We start from the raw sequence: 19,864 nt of genomic DNA, 5'->3' as shown, positions 1-19,864 counted from the left end.
GGAATGCTTCATTCTGGGTCGGGCTAAATTACACTCACACTTCAAATCTCAGCCCATACTTGCCTTCAGCAGAAAGGCCTTCTCCTGCATTTCAGTTTTCTGCCCTCTGGTTTACTCTCCAGGAGACTTACTTATTTTATTTCATTGTCTCATTTAACATGCTGTGTAATTACATATTTAGCCGCATAGTTGTTTACTCAATGTCTTTCTTCCCCAACTGATCCATGAAGGTAGGAACCCAGTTCGTTTGGCTGACATCACTCTCTCAGCACATATCACGAGGCCTATCCCACAGTAGGTCCTCTGTGGGTACCAGGGTCATAAAGAACAGCAGTTGGTCCGATAGCAGTTAGCTATGCCATTTACTCGCCTGTTGATAATTGGAAAATCATGGCTCTCCCAGAATCTTAGTATGAAACCTGGACTATCTTGCCCACTTTAGAGTCATTTGAGATTGAAGTAGGAGGATAGGTCTGGATGTGCCGTGTGTATCATAGGCCTTACATAAATATTAGTAAAATTGCCAATGTTTTTCAGTAATTATCAGCTCAATCCATCTGTCAATATAGTCTTTCTTTTTAGATATCAGGAAAATGGTTCAGGGAGTTTAAATCATTTGCCTCAGTCTCCAAATGTGCCAGCCTATGAGCAGAGAGTAACCAGATCCTAGCACAGCCCTATCTCTTCTCCTCTGTGTGCTTTCCCTCGTCTCTCCTTCTCTCCTCCTCTTAGCTCCCCATTGTCTCAACCACCACCTCTGTCTTGAAACATAATTACTTTCTAACACCAATAATCCTCATTGACCTCATTCTCAAAACTCTGATGCACCAAGGGACCATTTCCTACAAACTACTGCTCAGCAAATTATTTAATAGTACCCAGGGTGCTGCTGAGAGCCAAAGCAACTCCCCAAAATGATGATAGAAACTAGGGGCCTCGGGGCCCCTTCATAGCTGCAAATCATTCAATTGTCCTCTTCTTAAACTGGAAGAGCAAGGAGTGATAAAGCAGCAGAGGACTCAATTCACGTATGGGATTTGTTTTAAGATCCTGATGTGTTTTTTAATGGGAGAGCAAGGAAATACAAAAACAACATTCGTTCAATAGACGCTTAGTGAGCATTCACTGCAGTAAGAGCTAGGTTTTTTTTTAAGTTTATTTATTTTGAGAGAGAGGCTCTTCCTATTGACCACCATTTCTTGGAAGAGCTCTGCTTCTTCTGAGCACTGTCCCTTCCCTGGAAGTTCTACACACAGGCTGAGCCCCTCTGTCTTCCCTTCTGCTGCCTCCTTCGTGCTCCTGTTGCTGCATCTGTCAGTCATTCCATGTCCCTTCCTCTCTCTGGAGGGTGTTCATGTGAGTATGGACCTTCCAGTTGGTTGGAACGTACAGATTCTGGTTGTGCATCCCTTGTCTTCCTCCTGCTCTGTCTCTGTAGGCCGTTTCTCTCAATTTCACATCATCCCCTGGAAATCAACCCAGGGGTGGATGCTCTTCACTCTCAACACGTCCCTTCCCAAAGCCCTGACTGCTCAGGGATCCATCCCAACCAGAGCTGCCAAATACAATACAGGAGGCCTAATTAAACATGAATTTCATATACATTGGGAATATTTTTTTGGTAAAAGCATGTCCCAAATATTGCTTGTATATTGCATATACAAAAATGTATTTGTTGTTTATTTAAATCCAAATTGAACTTGGCCTCCTGTTTTGATTTTTGCTAAATCTGGCAACCCTAATCCCAGCTCTTCCCTTTCCCAGGGGCCCAGGCAGTGGGAAGAAGCAGGGAAGCGAGGTTGAGAGGGATAAGCCACAGGATCCTGCTCCAGTCCTGGCTCTTCTGTGTACTCATGGTGACCTTGGTGGAGTCTTTGTCCCTCTCAGTGATTCAGTTTCCCCATGTGCACAAGGGGGGTTAAATCAGGTGGTCCCTGAGGATGTTACTGGATCTCATCCTCTGGCATAGGAGAGAGGTTTTATATTTTCTCTATGCCTACCACCTTGTTCAGATGGTAGGAGGGATGGTTAATTACAAACCATGTTCCCACTAGATAGAACTGTCTGGTTTCAAAGATTGTTTTTTATTCACAGGCAGTATGGTATTATAGGGAAAAACAAAACGAAACAAAACAAGATTTTGACATCGTGAGTTGAAGACTTGGCAATACCATTTACAAATTACCTAGCCTGTGTAAGTCTTAGTTTCTTCATCCTTATTACAATTGGAGGATTGATGTAAGCTCCTAGAACCCTCTCTAGCGCATAGCAAGCACTTAATAAGTGGTAACCATTATCGGTGAGTCTGGCAAGCAAGGGTTATGACTCAGGATTTGCGCTCTAATTATTAGATGGAAAAAAAAGATGTAAACACACACACACACACACACACACACACACACACACACACACGTATTTGGAAAGCTAAACTTCAAAGATTAGCTGGCCATTAGCACCGAGGAAAGCCTGGAACCTTCCTCCTTGTAGAGAAGACTACAGTAGACCTGCATCTCTTCAGCTTCATGAGAAGGCAGTTGCCTTAGATCCCAGCTCTTAGACTCTTAGAGCAAGTTCACAGACAGCTTGCAAGGATGGGTATAGCCTGGAGTCCTTTTTCAGGCTTGGCAAATCAGCTCAGACTAATGGATCTTCCAGCAGACTTCTTGCAACTGTCAGAGCCTGGCTCTAGTGCACAAACTCCAGGCTCAGGATGTCTGGCCAGCTCCCAGGCAGTTGGAAGCATCCAGTGCATTCTTGGCCACGGCACATAATATGTAGATGAGGAAGTGGGAAGCATAATTTATTCTTTGGGCAAACTGGGGGCTGATGAATGGGTATGTTGACCCAACTTTCTCATTGGAGTGCCAGCTGCAGAAGATAGATTAAGTCCTGAACTGGGGTTGCTGACAGTGAGTCCAGGAAGTCTAGAAGAGTAGAGGAAGTTGAGAAAGATGGGGAAAACTGGCATCCAAGACAGCAGGTGCCCAGGTATGCAGGGGTATCTGTGCTGCCTGAAGGGAGAGCAGAGAGGCAGTCTGGGGGGTTGGAGGGAGGCTCTCATCTTTTAGTGGAATTAGTCTACTCAGAATAGAGTTCAGGCCCCTAGGAAGCACCATGTCACTATTAATGACAATATTAACAGCTAACATTTATTGAGCACTTACTGTATGCCAGGAATTATACTAGGAACTTGACATGGATTGTGGAATCCAAACATCATGATTCCTCTCCATGGTATTTACTAATAGCAGGGCTCATATTTTAGCTGGTACATTTGGGTGTTAAAATATTGGAGTAGTTCAAATCCAGTTCGTAAATAGCCACTGACCTGATCTCCCTGAGTGGCTCTCCACCCTCTGGATGCCTCTGTTCCTCCCACGAGGCAGGAAAGCAGGGGGGCCATTCTGAGGGGTCTGTGCCACAATATACTGCTAAGTATATATTTTTAATGTTGCACAGTAGACTGAGTAATGGCCCCTACAGGTATCTAAGTTCCAGCTTGGAACTTGAATGTTACCTTGGAATCTATGAATGTTACCTTATACGGCCAAAGAGACTTTGCAGATGTGATTTAATTAAGGACTTTGAGATAGGGAGATCATCCTGGTGGGCCCTGAGCGCAATCAGAAGTGTCCTTATAAGTGAGAGGCCAAGGGAGATTTGGCACGGAAGCCTGAAGGTGATATAATGATGTAAGCTGAGGGAGATTTGAAGATGCCATGCCACTGGATTTTAAGATGGACGGGGTAGCCACCGTCCATGGGATGAAACTCTTGAGACTGAAAAGGAACAGGAAATGGGTTCCTCCCTAGAGCTCTGGAGGGAGTACCTTGGTTTTGGCACAGTGAGACTGACTTCAGACTTCTGGCCTCCAGAACTATAAGCAAATAGATTTATGTTCTTGAAGCCACTGAGTTTGTGATAATTTGTTAGAGCAGCCATAGGAAACTAGTCCAGTTGTCCTAGTAACAGCCTCAGTGGAGGAGATGAAAACTTGATGGGGTAAGTGATATGCTCCAAGTTGATGATTTGCTTTTGAATTTTGGCTGGCTTACTTCAGAACCCATGTTCATAACCACTAAGCTGCCTTCCAATAATGCCGCAAAGAAATGGCCATTAAACCCATTTCAACATGAGATGGATCATAGAAACATAGAGATTTACATGACTTTGTCTGAGGTCAGAGCTTTGCCTAAAGGACAGAGCTGGGATTCAGAACCCAGGGTCATCCCGTTTTGATGATTTCTATATTACAAAGTCCCCCTGCCCTGTAACCTGGGCTAAATAATGCTGTAACTTGGAGATTTGTGGGTATCTAGGATTCAACCCAGGTCACCAATTGGGCTCCCAAGGGACAGCAAGCCACCCCTTCCAGTCCTGGAGGCAAGACTGAAGGTATTCGTCTTGGCCAAATGGAGTGGCTTAGGAATGTGGGTGGGGAAGCAGCCTGGATGTGCCAGTTGGGCTGCTACAGGGAGCTGTGAATACCAGGGTGGGGAAAGGAAGTGGGCCTGAGTCAGCCAAGCCGCACGCTGCTCTTGAAGAGCCTGCTTTCTGGATTCGGCAATATCCAGAGAGAGCAGTGGGAGGACGCCTGTTGATTGGCAGGCAGGCTGAGGGGCCCATGGGGTGTCTGTTAGCCAGGCTTTCCTGGCCAGCTGTGGTCAGTTTTTGCCAGTGCCTCCATTCAACCCTGGATTCTGTGAAAGGCTTCCTTGAGCCAGGTCACCATGCAGAATTTGGGGTCAGGCCAAAGAATAAATGCAGAAACTCAACAGTCTATGAGAGGCTATGTAAATAGTATCTTGGGCTCAGATTAATGTTTTATTCTCCCTGCACAGACCATTTCTCTTGGGCATTTTCTCCAAATTATGAGGCACATTTTCTCCACGTCTATGAAGCAATATAAGATGAGTACCAGAAGATGGAGACTGGTTCCTGGGAGGGCAGAGAAAGGAAGGGCCCCATCTGGTTGGGGCATTAGGGAACATTCCCCATGGATGTTAGACTGAGCCTTGGAGAATGAAGCGTACCTGGGGTGGATTGAATTGTGTCTTCCAAAAAGAGACACCAACCCCAAGTACCTGTGAATGTGACTGTATTTGGAAATAGGGTCTTTGAAGTTGTAATCAAGTTAAGATGAGGTCCTTAGGGTGAGCCCTTAATCCAGTATGACCGGTGTCCTTATAAGAAGAGAAGGATGCCATATGAAAGCCCAGAGACATGCAGGCATGAAGGGAAGGATGCCATGTGATGACAGAGGCAGAGATTCAGTGATACAGCTATAAGCCAAAGAACACCAAGGACTTCTGGCCACCACCAGAAGCCAGGAAGAAGCAGGGAGGGTTTACCTATTGGAGAAAGCACAGCCCTGCTAACACCTTGATTTCAAACCCCTTGATTCCAGAACTGTGAGAGGATAAATTTCAAGTCACCCAGTTTGCTGTACTTTGTTCTGGCAGTGCTGGGAAACTAATGCAGGACCAGAGGGTTTGTGCCTTGAGATACCTCATTCCTTTTCATGTCTCCTGCAGACCTGGTTCACAGAGTTTCGTGCTCAGGCTGAAAGTGTAGCTGTGGGAAGACCCATACGAGTAAAGGCCTAGTGGCTGAAAGGTTTGGATCACGTCTGAGGGAAAAAATGAATTTGGCCACAGAGCGGCCAGCCATGGTGAATGGGGCTGGATAGGCAGACCGGGGCCAGATTGTGACAGGCCTCGTTCCCAAGCCAAATACAATATTTTCAGCCTTGGACTCCCTCTTTCTCAGAGGGATAAAGCATGTGAGTCTCACATAAATTACCACAGGACAAAATATCAGAGACAACCTCCCCCTTCTCTACACCTTCCAGAGATACACTGTAAGTTTTGTTTTGAAAATTCCCACTTCTCTGTTCTGAGACGTCAACAACCTCCCTAATTTCCACCTCCAATGGGAACCAATTGGAAGACAGATGTAAGAGTCAGCACAATGAATACCAAGAGATGACTTTCAATATGGTAAAACCTGTTATAGTGTGTGTTTCCGTGTTAGAGCCAAATATGCCTGACTTGGGGATAGTTAAACCATAAGAAGGCTGGAATCTGCAGAGCAGACCCACTGAGCCATAATCACTGGGTGGGAGAGGAGAATGCCCAGTCCCAGGATTTTTGATGAAGATGTACATAGGGAGCCATGCAGCAAGAGCCATCTGCACCAACCAAGGGACTGACTGCACCTCTGAAGAAAGAGTCAGGGCAGGGCGGGAGGCCAAAGTACTCAAGGAAATTCAGAGGTGTGGACAATAAGCTTTCCACCCCCTTAGAACCCAAATATTTTGCCTGCATGTGTCTATGTGACAGCTTCCTGGGTTGGGGGGGCACTCAAGTGCAATGTGGGAAGGAGAAAGGAACACCCTTCAAATCAAGACAGTGAAGGCCTATGGAACTTTGATGGGAAACTGGGTGGGAGGGAACACTGGGATTGGAATCAGAAGACGTGGGATATTTTTGGCTTTGCCATAAACTTGGTGACCTTCTTGCAAGCTCCTTTTCCTTCTGGGCGTCAGTTTGTCAGTTGGACTGAGACAAAGTACATACACATTTGTGTGTATATGTATTTATATATGCTATACATCACTTATACATAGAGTTGTATGTATGTTATATTTATATATGGTCCCTCTAAGCCCAGAGCTAAAGTGATGATCCTGGGGAGAGAGGCCTGACTGAAATGTCTCTGGATGAAACGTATGGACAGTTCCTTAAGTGAACATCGGTAGAACAAATGACCACCGAGATTACTTTGCCCAGATGAAAAGAGAGAAAGCTGGTTCATCACTTCAGGCTTCCAAGCATCTCACAGAGCAGTTCACTTTTCATCCTGGCATTTGGCATCCCTTTGGCATGGACTGAGAACAATGCTTGTGGTGATAAACAGAAAATGATTAGCCCTCTCAGCATGGGAATGATGGTGTCCCTAGAGCTGGGAGGCAGAGAGGGCTCCCCTGAGCCCCAAACCCCACTTTGTCTTGGTGGTAGAGGGTGGAGAAAGCAGGACATCAGGCTTCTGGGTAGAAAGTGGCCTTCCCGAAAGCTCTGGGCTCCTCATGCCTCTGTCTGCCCCTAACTGAGCTCTGGGGGGTTTCCAGAGCTTCATCTTCAGTCCACAGCCCTTCTCTTGATGTATATTCTCCCCTGCTGCTTTAACTGCCTCCTTTAACATGCTGAGGACTCCTAGATCTGTGTCTCCCCGCTGCCCCAGGCTCGGTTATCCTATTGCCTAGAGGACATCTCCACCTAGATGTTCCAGAAGAGCCTCAAACCCAGCATGTGCAAACTCTATCTTTTTTCCTTGTCCACAAATCTATTTTCCTTTCTCAGTGAATGATGCGACCTCTACCTGGTGACCCAAGAGAGAAACAGTGGTCCAAACACCCTTTCTCTCTCCCCCGCCAAACACTGAGTCCTGACAATTCTGTTCCCTCACTATCTCTTGATCTGCTCTGCTCCTTCCTTTTCATCCTCACTCTACTTGTTCCTAGCAGGCTCCCAATTAGTCTCCTTGCCTCTGATCTCACTTTCTTCCCGCCACCTTCCTCCAGATCAGGGCTTAGCTTTTTTTTTTTTTTTTTTTTTTTCTTTTCTGTAAAAGGATGGGTGGTGAATATTTTTGGCTTTATGAGCTCAATGGTCTCCACTGCAACTACTCAACACTGCAGTTGCAATGCAAAAGCAGCCATAGACAATACACAAATGAATGACGTGGCTGTATTCCAACAAAAATTATTTACAAAAACAGGTGGAGGGCCAGATTCGTCCCATAGGCCAGCCTTGGCTAACCTCTGCTCTATACTGGGCTCAATGAGATCTCTCTAAAAAGTAAGTAGGATCATGTTTGCTGTCTTGCTTAAAAACCTTCAATGCTTCCCCATCACCTCCAAGCTCTTCCCAAAGCACAGCGGATCTGGCCTCTTGCTACCTATTACACTGGAGATCGCATTATTCCCTCTGCATTGTTTGTAGCTCTGTCTTGTTTGCAGTTCCCAGAACATATGGTTCTATTTGTCAGTTTCATACCTTTGCTTGCCTGTCCCCTCAGCCTAGAAGGCTGTTTATCTTCCTACCACCAAGCTTCTGGGGATGCTGCTTATCTTTGTACACAACCCATATACTGTCTTTTCTTGACTTCATTCCTTCATTTGTGTATTCATTAAGCATTTATTTATAAGCCAATTGGTGAGCAGCATTTATGCTCCAGGAAAGGCGTATACCAAGCATGGTGAAAATGGGGAGTGTGACCTGGGGACTGTTTGGCATGGGTCTCATCAGAATAGGTTGGGGTTTGAGGCATTTTCTCCAAATGAGATGACCTATAGGATTAAGAAAAGGCATTTATCATGTAATTTAAAATTTGTACCCCCAAAACATCTCAAATTCAGTTCAAGATACATTATTATTAAATTTAAAAAAATACTTGAATTGGGGCACCTGGGTGGCTCAGTCGGTTGAGTGTCTGACTTTGGCTCAGGTCACGATGTCACAGCTTGTGAGTTCGAGCCCCGCATCAGGCTCTGTGCTGACATCTCAGAGCCTAGAGCCTGCTTCAGATTCTGTGTCTCACTCTGTCTCTGCCCCTCCCCTGCTTGCATTCTGCCTCTCTTTCTCTCTTAAAAAATTTTTTTTGAATTTAAAAAAATACTTGAATTATTCTGTGACTAAGAGAATAACATTGCTTTCTGTTTAGAGAAGAGAGGGAAACAAACCACAAGAGACTCAACTGAGTTTGTTAGAAAACAAACTGAGGGTTGATAGAAGGAGGTGGGTGGGAGATGGGTTAGATGGGTGATGGGTACTAAGGAGGGCACTTATGATGAGCACTGGGTGTTGTATGTAAGTGATGAATCACTGAATTCTACTCATGAAGTCAATATTGCACTGCATGTTAACTAAAATTTAAATTAAGGAAACAACAACTTTCACTTATTACATGTGAGCATTTTAAAAGCAGCATAATTTTTGTAATTTCTTTCTGGCATTGCTTAATTTTTAATTATATTGGAAGTTTAAAATAAATATATATGGGCCCCTCTGGAGTTCTAAGAGGCTATGAGACAGTGATTATCACAAGGGGGCAGCTGGGAGAGGGGTATCTTGAGTTACTTTTCCCAAATCTCTAATAGTCTCCCCACCAAAGCCATGCCAAGCATACTTGAGATCACTGTAACAAGCAGTATAGGGCCTGATGGAAAATGGAGCTTTGGCCCTACTTTCATTCCGTGTAGGTTGCTGTCCCTAAACAGCTTCTGGGTAGAAATTCCATAGGTGCCACTGCGCAGATGCTGGACATACAGTGGTGACTGAGACAGACAGGGTGTCCTCAGTCCCAGACGCTCCATCACCATGTAAATTGCAAGTGAATAAACAAGATGGCGTGAGCTACGAACAAAGGTGATAAGACAGACAGGGACAGATGGAGGTAGGAGAGAAAGCTCTGGCAGAGCCACCAGGCATTTCCACTTTAGATGGAGTGGCCACAAGAATATTTCCCGAGTTGTACAATCTCTGGCTGTGGTCTCACTGCACTTGGCTAGTGTGGTATTTAACCCTGCCACACTTTATTTATTCATTTATTTACTCATCTGGTGCTCCCTGTGGACTGTGAGCTCCTCATCAGCAGAAACCTCACTGAGTGCTCCCCGTCTCTCTTGTGCCTGGAACCCGGTAGCTGCTTCATTAGAATTTGCTGAATGAGTACATCCAGCTGCACCCTCCAAACGCTGCCTGCATTTCTGCCACCAACCACAGGAAGCCATTTAGGGAGACCAAGGCAGTGTCAGTGTAAATCTTGAAGTTTAAGCTCAGTGGCAAGCCCACTTCAAAGGCAGATGACTGAAGAGAGACAATAATATATGTGCCTTAAATTTACCTTCGAGATTAAGAGCCAATATCTTCCAGACAAGCGCCACTGGGGTTTCACCAATCACCTAGATGTCTGAAAACCAGCCCAAGACATTGAACACACACAAAATGTGGCTGAGTTGAGCTGGTTGTGGTGATGCCTCTAGATAAAAATAGCCACTCCACGGCCTGATCCTATAGCAGAGGCAAAGCCCTCTCAGTTCTGATGGGGGAGAGCATCGCTATTTAAATCTTGCTTTTCAAACAGTTTTTAAAACATATTCTTTATTTCCCAGTCATGAAAAAAATACTTGCTTACTGCAGAACATTTGAAAAGTACAGAAAATTGCAAAGCCCCTCATCAAATGCTTTCGCACATTTCCTGCCAGCCTCGCTCAACACAACTCATATGCTGACAGCAGTTAGGAGTAAGTAGAATAAGAGGGAAAATACCTTTATTTATCTCTTTGTATTGTGGCAAAATATACATAACACAAAATTTATCGTCTTAACTATTTTTAAGTATACAATTTAGTGGCATTAAAGTACATTCATAATGTTGTTCTAGCATCAACAATATCAATTTCCAGAAGTTTTCATCATCCCAAACTGAAACTCTTACCCATTTGACAATAACTACCCATTTCCCCTTCCCGTCAGACCCCGATAACCTCTTTTTCTATCCTCTGTCTCTATGAATTTGCCTACTTTGGGTGCCTCATGTAAATGGAATCCTAGAGTATTTGTCCTTTTGTGCCTGGCTTTCATTTAATGTAATGTTTTCGATGCTTATCCATTTTGTATTTTGTGTCAGAATGTTCCTCCTTTTTAAAGGTATTAAGTGGATGAAACAAGGAAGCCAGTAGACTGAGGTAGCTCTAACACCTTAGCAGTCTGTGTCGGCCAACCAAAATCTAGGCCCTATAAATGCCTCAAGGTTAAGAAATCAGAACCCACGGAAAACCAATCAGAGACAGCCAACTGGACTTTCTCAAATAAAGCGAACCCTCAAGCAACAGCCATTCACATGATTTCCTTGCTTTTCTTTGTCACTTTCTCTATAAATCTTTGTCCTGGCTCCTGTCGGTGGAGCGCTCCTAACCATTTCCTGTTGGGCACTGCCTGATTCATAATGATTTTTGCTTAAATTCTCAAAGTTTTTAATATGCCTCAGTTGATCTGTTAATAGGGGTAAATAATATTCCACTGTATGTATACACCACACTTTGGTTATCCACTCACCCATCGATGGGCATTAGGGGGTTTTCTACCTTTTGGGTATTGTGAATAATGCTGCTTTCAATATGGGTGGGGCAAGTATCTATTTGAGGTCCTGTTTTCAATTCTTGGGGGTACATACCTAGGAGTGGAATTGCTGAATCACACGAAGATTCTCTGTTTAACTTTTTAAGGAAAAAACTGTTTTCCACACCTGTGGCACCATTTTACATTACTACCAGCAGTGTGCAAGGAAGGGTTCCAATTCTCCTCACACCGATCAACACATTCTTTTCTTTTTTTTTTTTTAAGTTTATTTATTTATTTTGAGGGGGGAGGGGCAGAAAGAGAGGATCCCAAACAGGCTCTATGCTCAGTCTGGAGCCTGACACGGGGCTTCATCTCATGACCATGAGCCACCCAGGTGCCCCTCTTCTCCATTTTTTTTTTTTTATTGTAGCATCCTAATGGCTGTGAATTGATATCTCATCATGGTTTTGGTTTGCATCTCTAATGTTTGTCTCTTTAGAGGAGGAGACTAAGTCACAGCAAAACAGTACCTTCTCCAGATCACACTGCTGTTAAGTAGTAGGCACAGGATTCAAATCCGGTTTCCACGGACCGTAGCATCCAAACTTTTAATTGCCTCACTTGTTTGCCACCCTTCAGATTAGAAATGCTTAAAGTGGCTAGTGATACAGATCAGAGATGGTTCTCAGCAAGAAGCCGTCCCTTAAGTGATAGATTTACTCAGTTATCCAGACCTACATCAAAGCATTCATTTAAAAGACACTAAAAGATGGTCCTCACTTTTGAAGATCTCGCAAACTTTGGGACAGTGCTTTTCAAACTTCGGACAAAGAATCCGTTTTATTTCTTTAATTCACAACCCGTTACACACTGCTATTTTTGTAAGGCACATTAAAAATGAGTTACTAGAAAAATAAAAGAAAAGACATATACAGTACATCCCTAAATACCTTGTTATTTGATTTGCTGCAAAAAATTACTCCATTCCATAGCTATAAATATTTACTCACTTTAGATTTCTGTATTTGTCTCATCATGGATCGGTGACCATGCACAGACAGCATGGTCCACAAGTTACATGTTGAGGAAGAAGCTCAGTCTTAAAGGAAGGAGACACATTGAATTTTGAAGAACAAATGTGAGTTGGACACCGTTGATATGAAATTCCTGGGCACCCATTGTTTTCACCTCTTTTCTTGAGGAACTAGATCCCAGAGTACATGGCAAATTCCAGGGGCATTAAAATTTGGCTCCAAAGAATTGGTATGTAAGATTAAAATATACTCTTGAGTCAGGCAGATCTGGGGTTAAATTCTCACAACTGTGTGTCCCAGCTGGGTGACCTTGAGCAAGTCATTTTTTCTCTCTGAACGTTATTATCATCATCCTAAAAAATGAGGCAAGAAAGTCCTATCTTACAAGGATGCTGTTAAGATGAAATGTCACCAAGTATGTAAATCACTTAGCACAGTGCCTAGTCTGTCATAGCTACTCAACCAATAGATGCTAGTCCCTTCCCTTTTTTCTTGGCAAAGCTCTGACAGCTTTCAAAAGCTGCCAGCAGAGTACCAGACCACAGCAGTCTAAAAATGCATCCTCTCTTAATTACCGTTTGGTTTGGAAGGAGACTGACTCATCTTTAGCCTCAGCAGCAGCAGGTTCTGGTCAGGAAAGAGGCGATACTGGGTCACTGGACATGCCTTGGCGTTCTGCCTCTTCCCAGCATGCTCTGGGAGGCTGCCACATTGGGGCCATTCAGATTCAGGAAAGCAAAAATGCTTTTAGCATGCCATTTTATTTGAAAAAGCTGGACTTTAGAAGAGCCAAACAAGGGGATTCTAACAAAGCAAATTCAGTGTTCCCATTACCCTGGCTTTACTTCAAAAGGACCACATACCCTACTGAAGACTCTAGCAGCATCTTTGAAAATCTGTGAAACCCTGATATCCCAGGACGCTGGCAAATAAGTCATGCTCCCAAACCTACCCCCTTTCCTTTTGGCAGGAACTGTCCTTTGTTGAAGATAAAGCATGGTAGATATTTGGTTTGGGGATTTGGGTTTAAAATTCTAAATCCATGATGCCAGCTGTGTGATCTTGGAAGAATCATGTATAAAATGGGTTTTTAATTATCATTATAATGCTACAATTTTCTGTCTTTGAAAGGAATGGGTAGGATTGTGAATGTGAGGCTGTCACACAATTCCCTTCCCTTTTCCATTTCCTCTCCCTAAGTGGTAAAGGGCAAATTGGTATTAGTTTTTAATTTTACTTTTTAAAAATGTTTATTTTTGAGAGAGAGGGTGGACGAGGGGAGGGGCAGAGAGAGGGGGGGACAGAGGATCTGAAGCAGGCTCTGCACTGACAACACAGAGCCCAGTGTGGGGCTTGGACCCACGAACTGTGAGATCGTGACCTGAGCCAAAGTTGGACCCTCAACCAACTGAGCCACCCAGGTGCCCCAGGGCAAATAGGTATTAGGTTAACCAAATGTTTTGGGGCCCACAGCTCAAGGAATAGACCATCAGGGATGTTCTACTTCCAACCTAGAATCCAGGTTACCTCTGGGTCGGTGGAGTATAAATTTTTACTGTTTAGAAGGCATACATTAGGGGCACATGGGTGGCTCAGTTAGTTAAGCATCCAACTCTTGATTTTGGCTCAGGTCATGATCTCACAGTTCATGAGTTTGAGCCCCTCATCGGGCTCCACTCTGGCAGTGCAGAGCCTGCTTGGAATACTCTCTCTCCCTCTCTCTCCCTCTCCCTCTCCCTCTTCCTTTCTCTGTCCCACCCCTTCTTGTTTTATCAATCAATCAATCAATCAATCAATAAACTTTAAAAAAAGGAAGACATCAAAGCCTAGTTGCACTGCCTGCACACCTTGTAATGTGAGCACAACTGCTGAGTTTGGTGTAGCTGAACAAGGAAATAATTTGTTCATCATTTTTAAAAGGAGCTCTGAACCTATACCAATAACAAGGGTACTGTGTTTATCTGGAATCTTCTCTAAAAAAATGTATAGCTCAGCATAGGCCTGGAAAAGAGGGACAAGAAGTGATGAGGACCACATGGCCCTAAGAATGCAGCTGACTTCATGCTTACTACATATAGGGTGTGTTTTCCCTAGTTCCTGAGTGGAAAGCTGGACTGACCTTTCAGTGTGCCTTCAGGAGAGGCCATTTATCCACCTGGATCCTAGAGGGTGGTCACCTAAGCAGAATGCGTTCAGTAGTACCAGCATTATGCCATTGCCCTGTGGAGCTCAGCAAAGTGCTTTTACCCTGGCATCATCCTCATCAGCAATTCATACCTTGCACATATCTATGATTTCACTACATGCTGTGCTATTCTCTGCCTGTCCTGATGCCCAAAGACCTTTTGACTTCTTGGTGAAAACCCTGATAACCTGGCCAAGCTGCCTTAGGCTGCCTTGTGTAACATCCCTCCTACTTTGACCTTGGCTTTAGGATTCTTTCCACTCCAAAGTCATCCTTATAAGCTTCTCTCCACTTCAAATTATCCATGTCCAGCATAACCTGTTCGTATTGAGTATACATTGAATTGGTGGGACTGGAGATAGAACATCTCTCTTGGAACTCCATCAGTGGATATATTTGGAAACCTGAGTGTGGTTGTGAGAGGATATTTATGGAAAGGAACAGTCCCTTCTGTTTTCACATTAACCATAGGACTAACCATAGACATGTCTTGAGTTCTCTATTTATGCTGTTACTGACCTTTAGCTTTTTAAAGAAATGAGCCCCTGGAAATACCCTCTCTTAAAATAATAAGGAGAGAGCTTACTTTCCATTTTCGGTGCTAAAGAAGGAACATAGGCATGGGTAATCCAGAAGGTCTTATAGCCCCCAAGTCCTTGATATTTATATTTTGAATGTATTATAATAATGGCACAACTGGCAGAACATGCACCTCTGGAAAAATGCAAAATAGTCTTTGTGGGATGAAGGGCTTTCATAAGCATTATTAAGGATCTGTAGGCAAATTTACTCCCATAATTCATGCAATATTTTTTATCACCTTGGAACTTGGGGAAACTGAACAACCAACATTAAAATCCTTCTGTAGAAATGTAGGCTTTCACTCCAGATCCAGCTGTCCTGCCAGGGTGGCCCCAGTACAAAGTGCCTCTGGACCTTCTGTTGGGCACTTGCTCCAGCTCCAGCCAACCTGCCAAGGTGGATCCTAGGCAGATACCCGGGGGCCCCCATGGCCTATACCCTCTCCAGCTCCAGCTGGGCAGCCAAAGCTGCCAGGCCCATGCAGTCTGCCAGGCCCATGCAATCCTTCAAGATTGGCAGAGGTAGCTTTTCCACCTAATTCATAGAAACAAACACAGATAATCCAACAAAATAAGGACAAAGGAATATGTTTCAAACAAAAGAACAAGATAAAACTTCAGGGGAAAAAACCCTAATGAAATGGAGATAAGCAACTTGACTGATAAAGAGTTCAAAGTAATGGTCATAAAGAAGCTCACTGAACTCAAGAGAAGAATTGGAGGGACACAATGAGAATTTCAACAAAGGGTTATAAACTATGAGAAAACACAGAACTGAAGAATATAAAGACTGAATTGAAAAATACACTAGAGGGAATCAATAGCAGACAGGATACAGAAGAACAGGTCAGTAATCTGGAAGATAGAATAGTAAAAAATCACCCAGTCAGAAGAGCAAAAAGAAAAAAGAATTTTTTAAAAATGAGGGTAGTATAAGGGACCTCTGGGACCAATTCAGGCATACCAACATTCACATTATAGGGGTCCTAGAAGAAGAAGAGAGAACAAAGGGAACAGAAAACTTATTTGAATAAATAATGGCTGAAACTTCCCTTATCTGGGGAAGGAAGGAGATATTCAGGTCCAGGAAGCCTAGAGTGTTCCAAACAAGATGAACCCAAAGAGATCCACACCAAGACATATAATTAAAATGGCAAAAGTTAAAGATAAAGGGTAAATCTTAAAAGAAGCAAGAGAAAAACAAATAATTCCTTACAAGAAAACCTTGTAAGACTATCAACTGATTTTTTAGCAGAAACTTTGCAGGCTGGAAGGGAGTGACAGGATATATTTAAAGCACTAAAAGAGAAAATTTACAGTCATGAGTACTCCACACAGCAAGGTTATTGTTCAGAATTAAAGGAGCAATCAAGAGTTTCCTAGACAAGGAAGACTAAAAGAGTTCATTGCCAACATTTCTTGACCCTACAAGAAGTGTTAAAGGGTCTTCTATAAGTGAAAAGGCCATACCTGGAAAAATATATGAAAGAGAAAAATCTCACTGGCAAAGGTAAACATGCAGTAAAGGCAGTGGATCAGCCACTTAAAAGAAAGTTATGGGGCACCTGGCTGGCTCAGTCAGTACAGCATGTGACTCTTGATCTCAGAGTTGTGAGTTTGAGCCCTGTGTTGAATATAGAGATTACTTTAAAAATCTTAAAAAAAAAAAAAAGAAAGAAAGATAGTATGAAGGTTAAAAGACAAAAATAGATCAGCTATAGCTACAATAAGTTATTAAGGGATACCCAAAATAAAAATGTGTAAAATATGATGTCAAAAGCATAAAACATGGCAAGAGGGAGTAAAAATGTAGTTCTTTTAGAATGTGTTTGAACTTAATGACTATCAGCTTAAAATAGATTGCTATATATGTAGGTTGATATATATGAACCTCAAGATAACCACAAACCAGAAACCTACAATAGATATACAAAAAATAGAGAGGGGAACCCAAACATAACACTAAAGAAAACCATCAAACCACAAGGGAAGAGACCAAGAGAAGAAGAAAGGAACAGGAAAGAACTACAAAAACAACCAGAAAACAATGAAAAAAATGGCAATAATTACATACTTATCAATAATTACTTTAAATATAAGTAGACTATATGCTCCAGTCAAAAGATACAGAGTGGCTGACTGGATGGGGAAACAAGACCCACCTATATGGTGCCTATAAGAGACTTGCTTCATATCTAAAGACACATATACCAGAAATGAAGGGATGGAAAAAGATATTTCATATAAATGGACATGAAAAGAAAACCAGTGTAATGATACTCATATTAGAAAAAATAAACTTTAAAACAAAGAATGTAACAAGAGATAAAGAAGGGCATTACATAATGATAAATGGATCCATCCAAAAAGAGGATATAACATTTGGAGATATTTATGCACCCAACATAGAAGCACCTAAATATATAAAGCAAATATTAACAGACAAAATGGGACAAAATTGACAGTAATACTATAATAGTAGAGGACTTTAATATCCCACTACATCAATGACAGATCATCCAGACAGCAAATCAATAAGAAAACATTGGCCTTCAATGACACAGTAGACCAGATGGACTTAATAGATACATGCAGAACATTTCATCCAAAAACTGCAGAATTCTTTTCAAGTGTGCATGGAGCATTCTCCAGGATAGATCACATGTTAGACCACAAAACAAGTCTCAATAAATTCAAGAAGGCTGAAAAGTGAGCTTGATGCTTAGAGGGCTATACAGTTCAGGGGAAGAGAATAGATTTGGACTTAACCTTTTTACATGCAGTAAGACAAAAGGGATGAAAGTTCATTTTTTTTTTTTAACGTTTATTTATTTTTGAGACAGAGACAGAGCATGAACGGGGGAGGGTCAGAGAGAGAGGGAGACACAGAATCCGAAACAGGCTCCAGGCTCTGAGCTGTCAGCACAGAGCCCGACGTGGGGCTCGAACTCATGGACTGCGAGATTGTGACCTGAGCCGAAGTCGGCCGCTCAACCGACTGAGCCACCCAGGCGCCCCTGAAAGTTCATTTTTAAAGAACTGTGACTATTTATATATTTTAGCAGAGTTCATCACCTTTGAAGGAATATTGATGTTTTGTTATAAAAATATTTTGACAATGCCACTAGTTATTCAAATATAAAGCACTGGATGTAGAATAGAGGGGAGATGTTAAGACAAAGGGAAGATCAGTTTCTCTGTGTGTAACATAATCTCTTTAGGAAGAGAGATTGAGAGTTAACCATATATTATAGCCTCTGGGGGCAGAGAATCTAGAAATGTAGAGTCTGGGGCTCTAAAAGAGCGAAGAGAAGACTCGGAGGAGGAACTCAGGTGTCATAGGAGTGGACCTGGCAACATGGTGGCAGGTAGGTGATGGGAGAGGTAGAGGAGGAAGAGAAGCATGGCTGGGGCTCAGATATGGCTCCACACCAGTGCTGGGCAATTCTCTACCACTTCTCCATCTTTATTCCAACCTAGATTATGCTGAGAGAGGGAGGAAAGAAAAGAGAGGAGGAGAAAACCTTAGGGTAACCAAATTTTTATTTTGAATTGGCCAAATTTAGATAAAGAAACTATTAAATTTTCCATGATTTTAATTAAATGTCATTCAAATAAAGTTACAACTTTGTCCCTCTTTGAGTGAAATTGCCATGAAATTTACACCCATTTGTGTAATTCTATTTGTGGAATCTGCTGAGTTTTCATATAAACCTTGTGATTTCTGTGGTCGTTTTGTTCTTGGCAGTTGATAACATGCTGGAATGGCTTTCTGCCTCCATAGCTCCTGGTTCTTCGCCATCACCATCCCTTTCACATTTCTGTTTATTTACTTTCTTCTTCTTCACCTCTGTGAGGTCAGAAATTCTGGAGAGCACTTTCATGGTTGTATCCCCATTTCTTAGTAGAGTGCTTGGTACATAGTAAGTGCTAAATAATTTTTTGTTGAATGAATACCTAAAAAAAGGAAGAGGGAATGGCCAGGAGAGGAGGAATGGTCAGAATGGGAGCAAAAGAAGGGCTAGTCAATAGGTCCTGATTGGGTCACTAAAATTGGGTGCCCAGGAAGACAGCAGCATGGCTGTAGGATATGAAGACAAGAACTTTCAGGGTAGAATGGAGAGGACACAAAGGAAATGACTACAGTTCCAGGTCAAGCATTCAGCAAGCTGGCAAAAAATGCTGATTCCCTCTCAATATTTACTGGCCTGGTGAAAGGTTGTAGGGTCGGGATAGAGCAGACTGGTGTTGGTTCAAGTTGTTCAAAGTCTTTTAAACTCTCACTGGAGAACAGCCGTAATGCCAGCTCTCTGACTCTATGCACAATGCTCTTCTCCTGAGCAGCTGTGATGGCTTTCTTATCCTTTACAGCTCCCCTTTAGAATGTTCTACCAGCATGTGAAGCCAGAAGTTCAGGGGGAGCCTAAAACCCTCTGCCACAAATCCTAAAACACCACTTGGATTATGTTATTCCCTGTTCCATCACCTTCAATGGTTTCTTCTTGCCTTCAAGATTTATTTTAAATAGATGGGGCTTGTTCAAAACTTCTCACACAATAGTTACAAGGAGTATTTGATGCCCTTCCAACAGAATAAACCTTCTTGAATAGGAAGGTTGAGATCCCCCCCCCCCCGCCCCGCCCCTGCCTTGCAGATTCTGTTAGGGAAGAAAAATGAACCCGAGAATAGAAGCCCTGGAGCCAAATTTTTGGTGGATGGGAGACAGTGGGATACCATTACAGGGCAGAGACTCAAGTAGGCTATGTGGTGGTGAAAGCAAGTGGTGAGAGCTGACACATCTCTTGACAGCATCCTCCCTCTTCCTTCTATCCTCCTCTTCCTGTCCAGGCCCTCTGACTGGAGCTTTTTTGTTGCTGTCTATTCCATCATGAGTTAATAAATATGAAAATCCTTAGAGCAGTTGCTGGCTCACTGTTA

The 19,864-nt window shown here is 42.9% G+C and overlaps 1 long non-coding RNA gene across 1 annotated transcript in view; it reads left to right on the top strand.

Annotated features, from left to right (window-relative positions):
• The first annotated feature begins 2,100 nt into the window (after positions 1 to 2,100).
• Positions 2,101 to 19,864, top strand: part of LOC122205420 — a 194,231-nt gene continuing 176,467 nt past the window's right edge. The window contains exon 1 of the long non-coding RNA XR_006196043.1: positions 2,101 to 2,194. This is a non-coding gene — a long non-coding RNA (uncharacterized LOC122205420). The remainder of the gene's footprint in view (positions 2,195 to 19,864) is intronic.

Source organism: Panthera leo, chromosome D4 (genome assembly GCF_018350215.1).
Source record: "Panthera leo isolate Ple1 chromosome D4, P.leo_Ple1_pat1.1, whole genome shotgun sequence".
NCBI lineage: Eukaryota > Metazoa > Chordata > Mammalia > Carnivora > Felidae > Panthera > Panthera leo.
The sequence above is the reverse complement of the archived record's forward strand: the minus strand, read 5'-3'. Positions and strand labels throughout refer to the sequence as shown.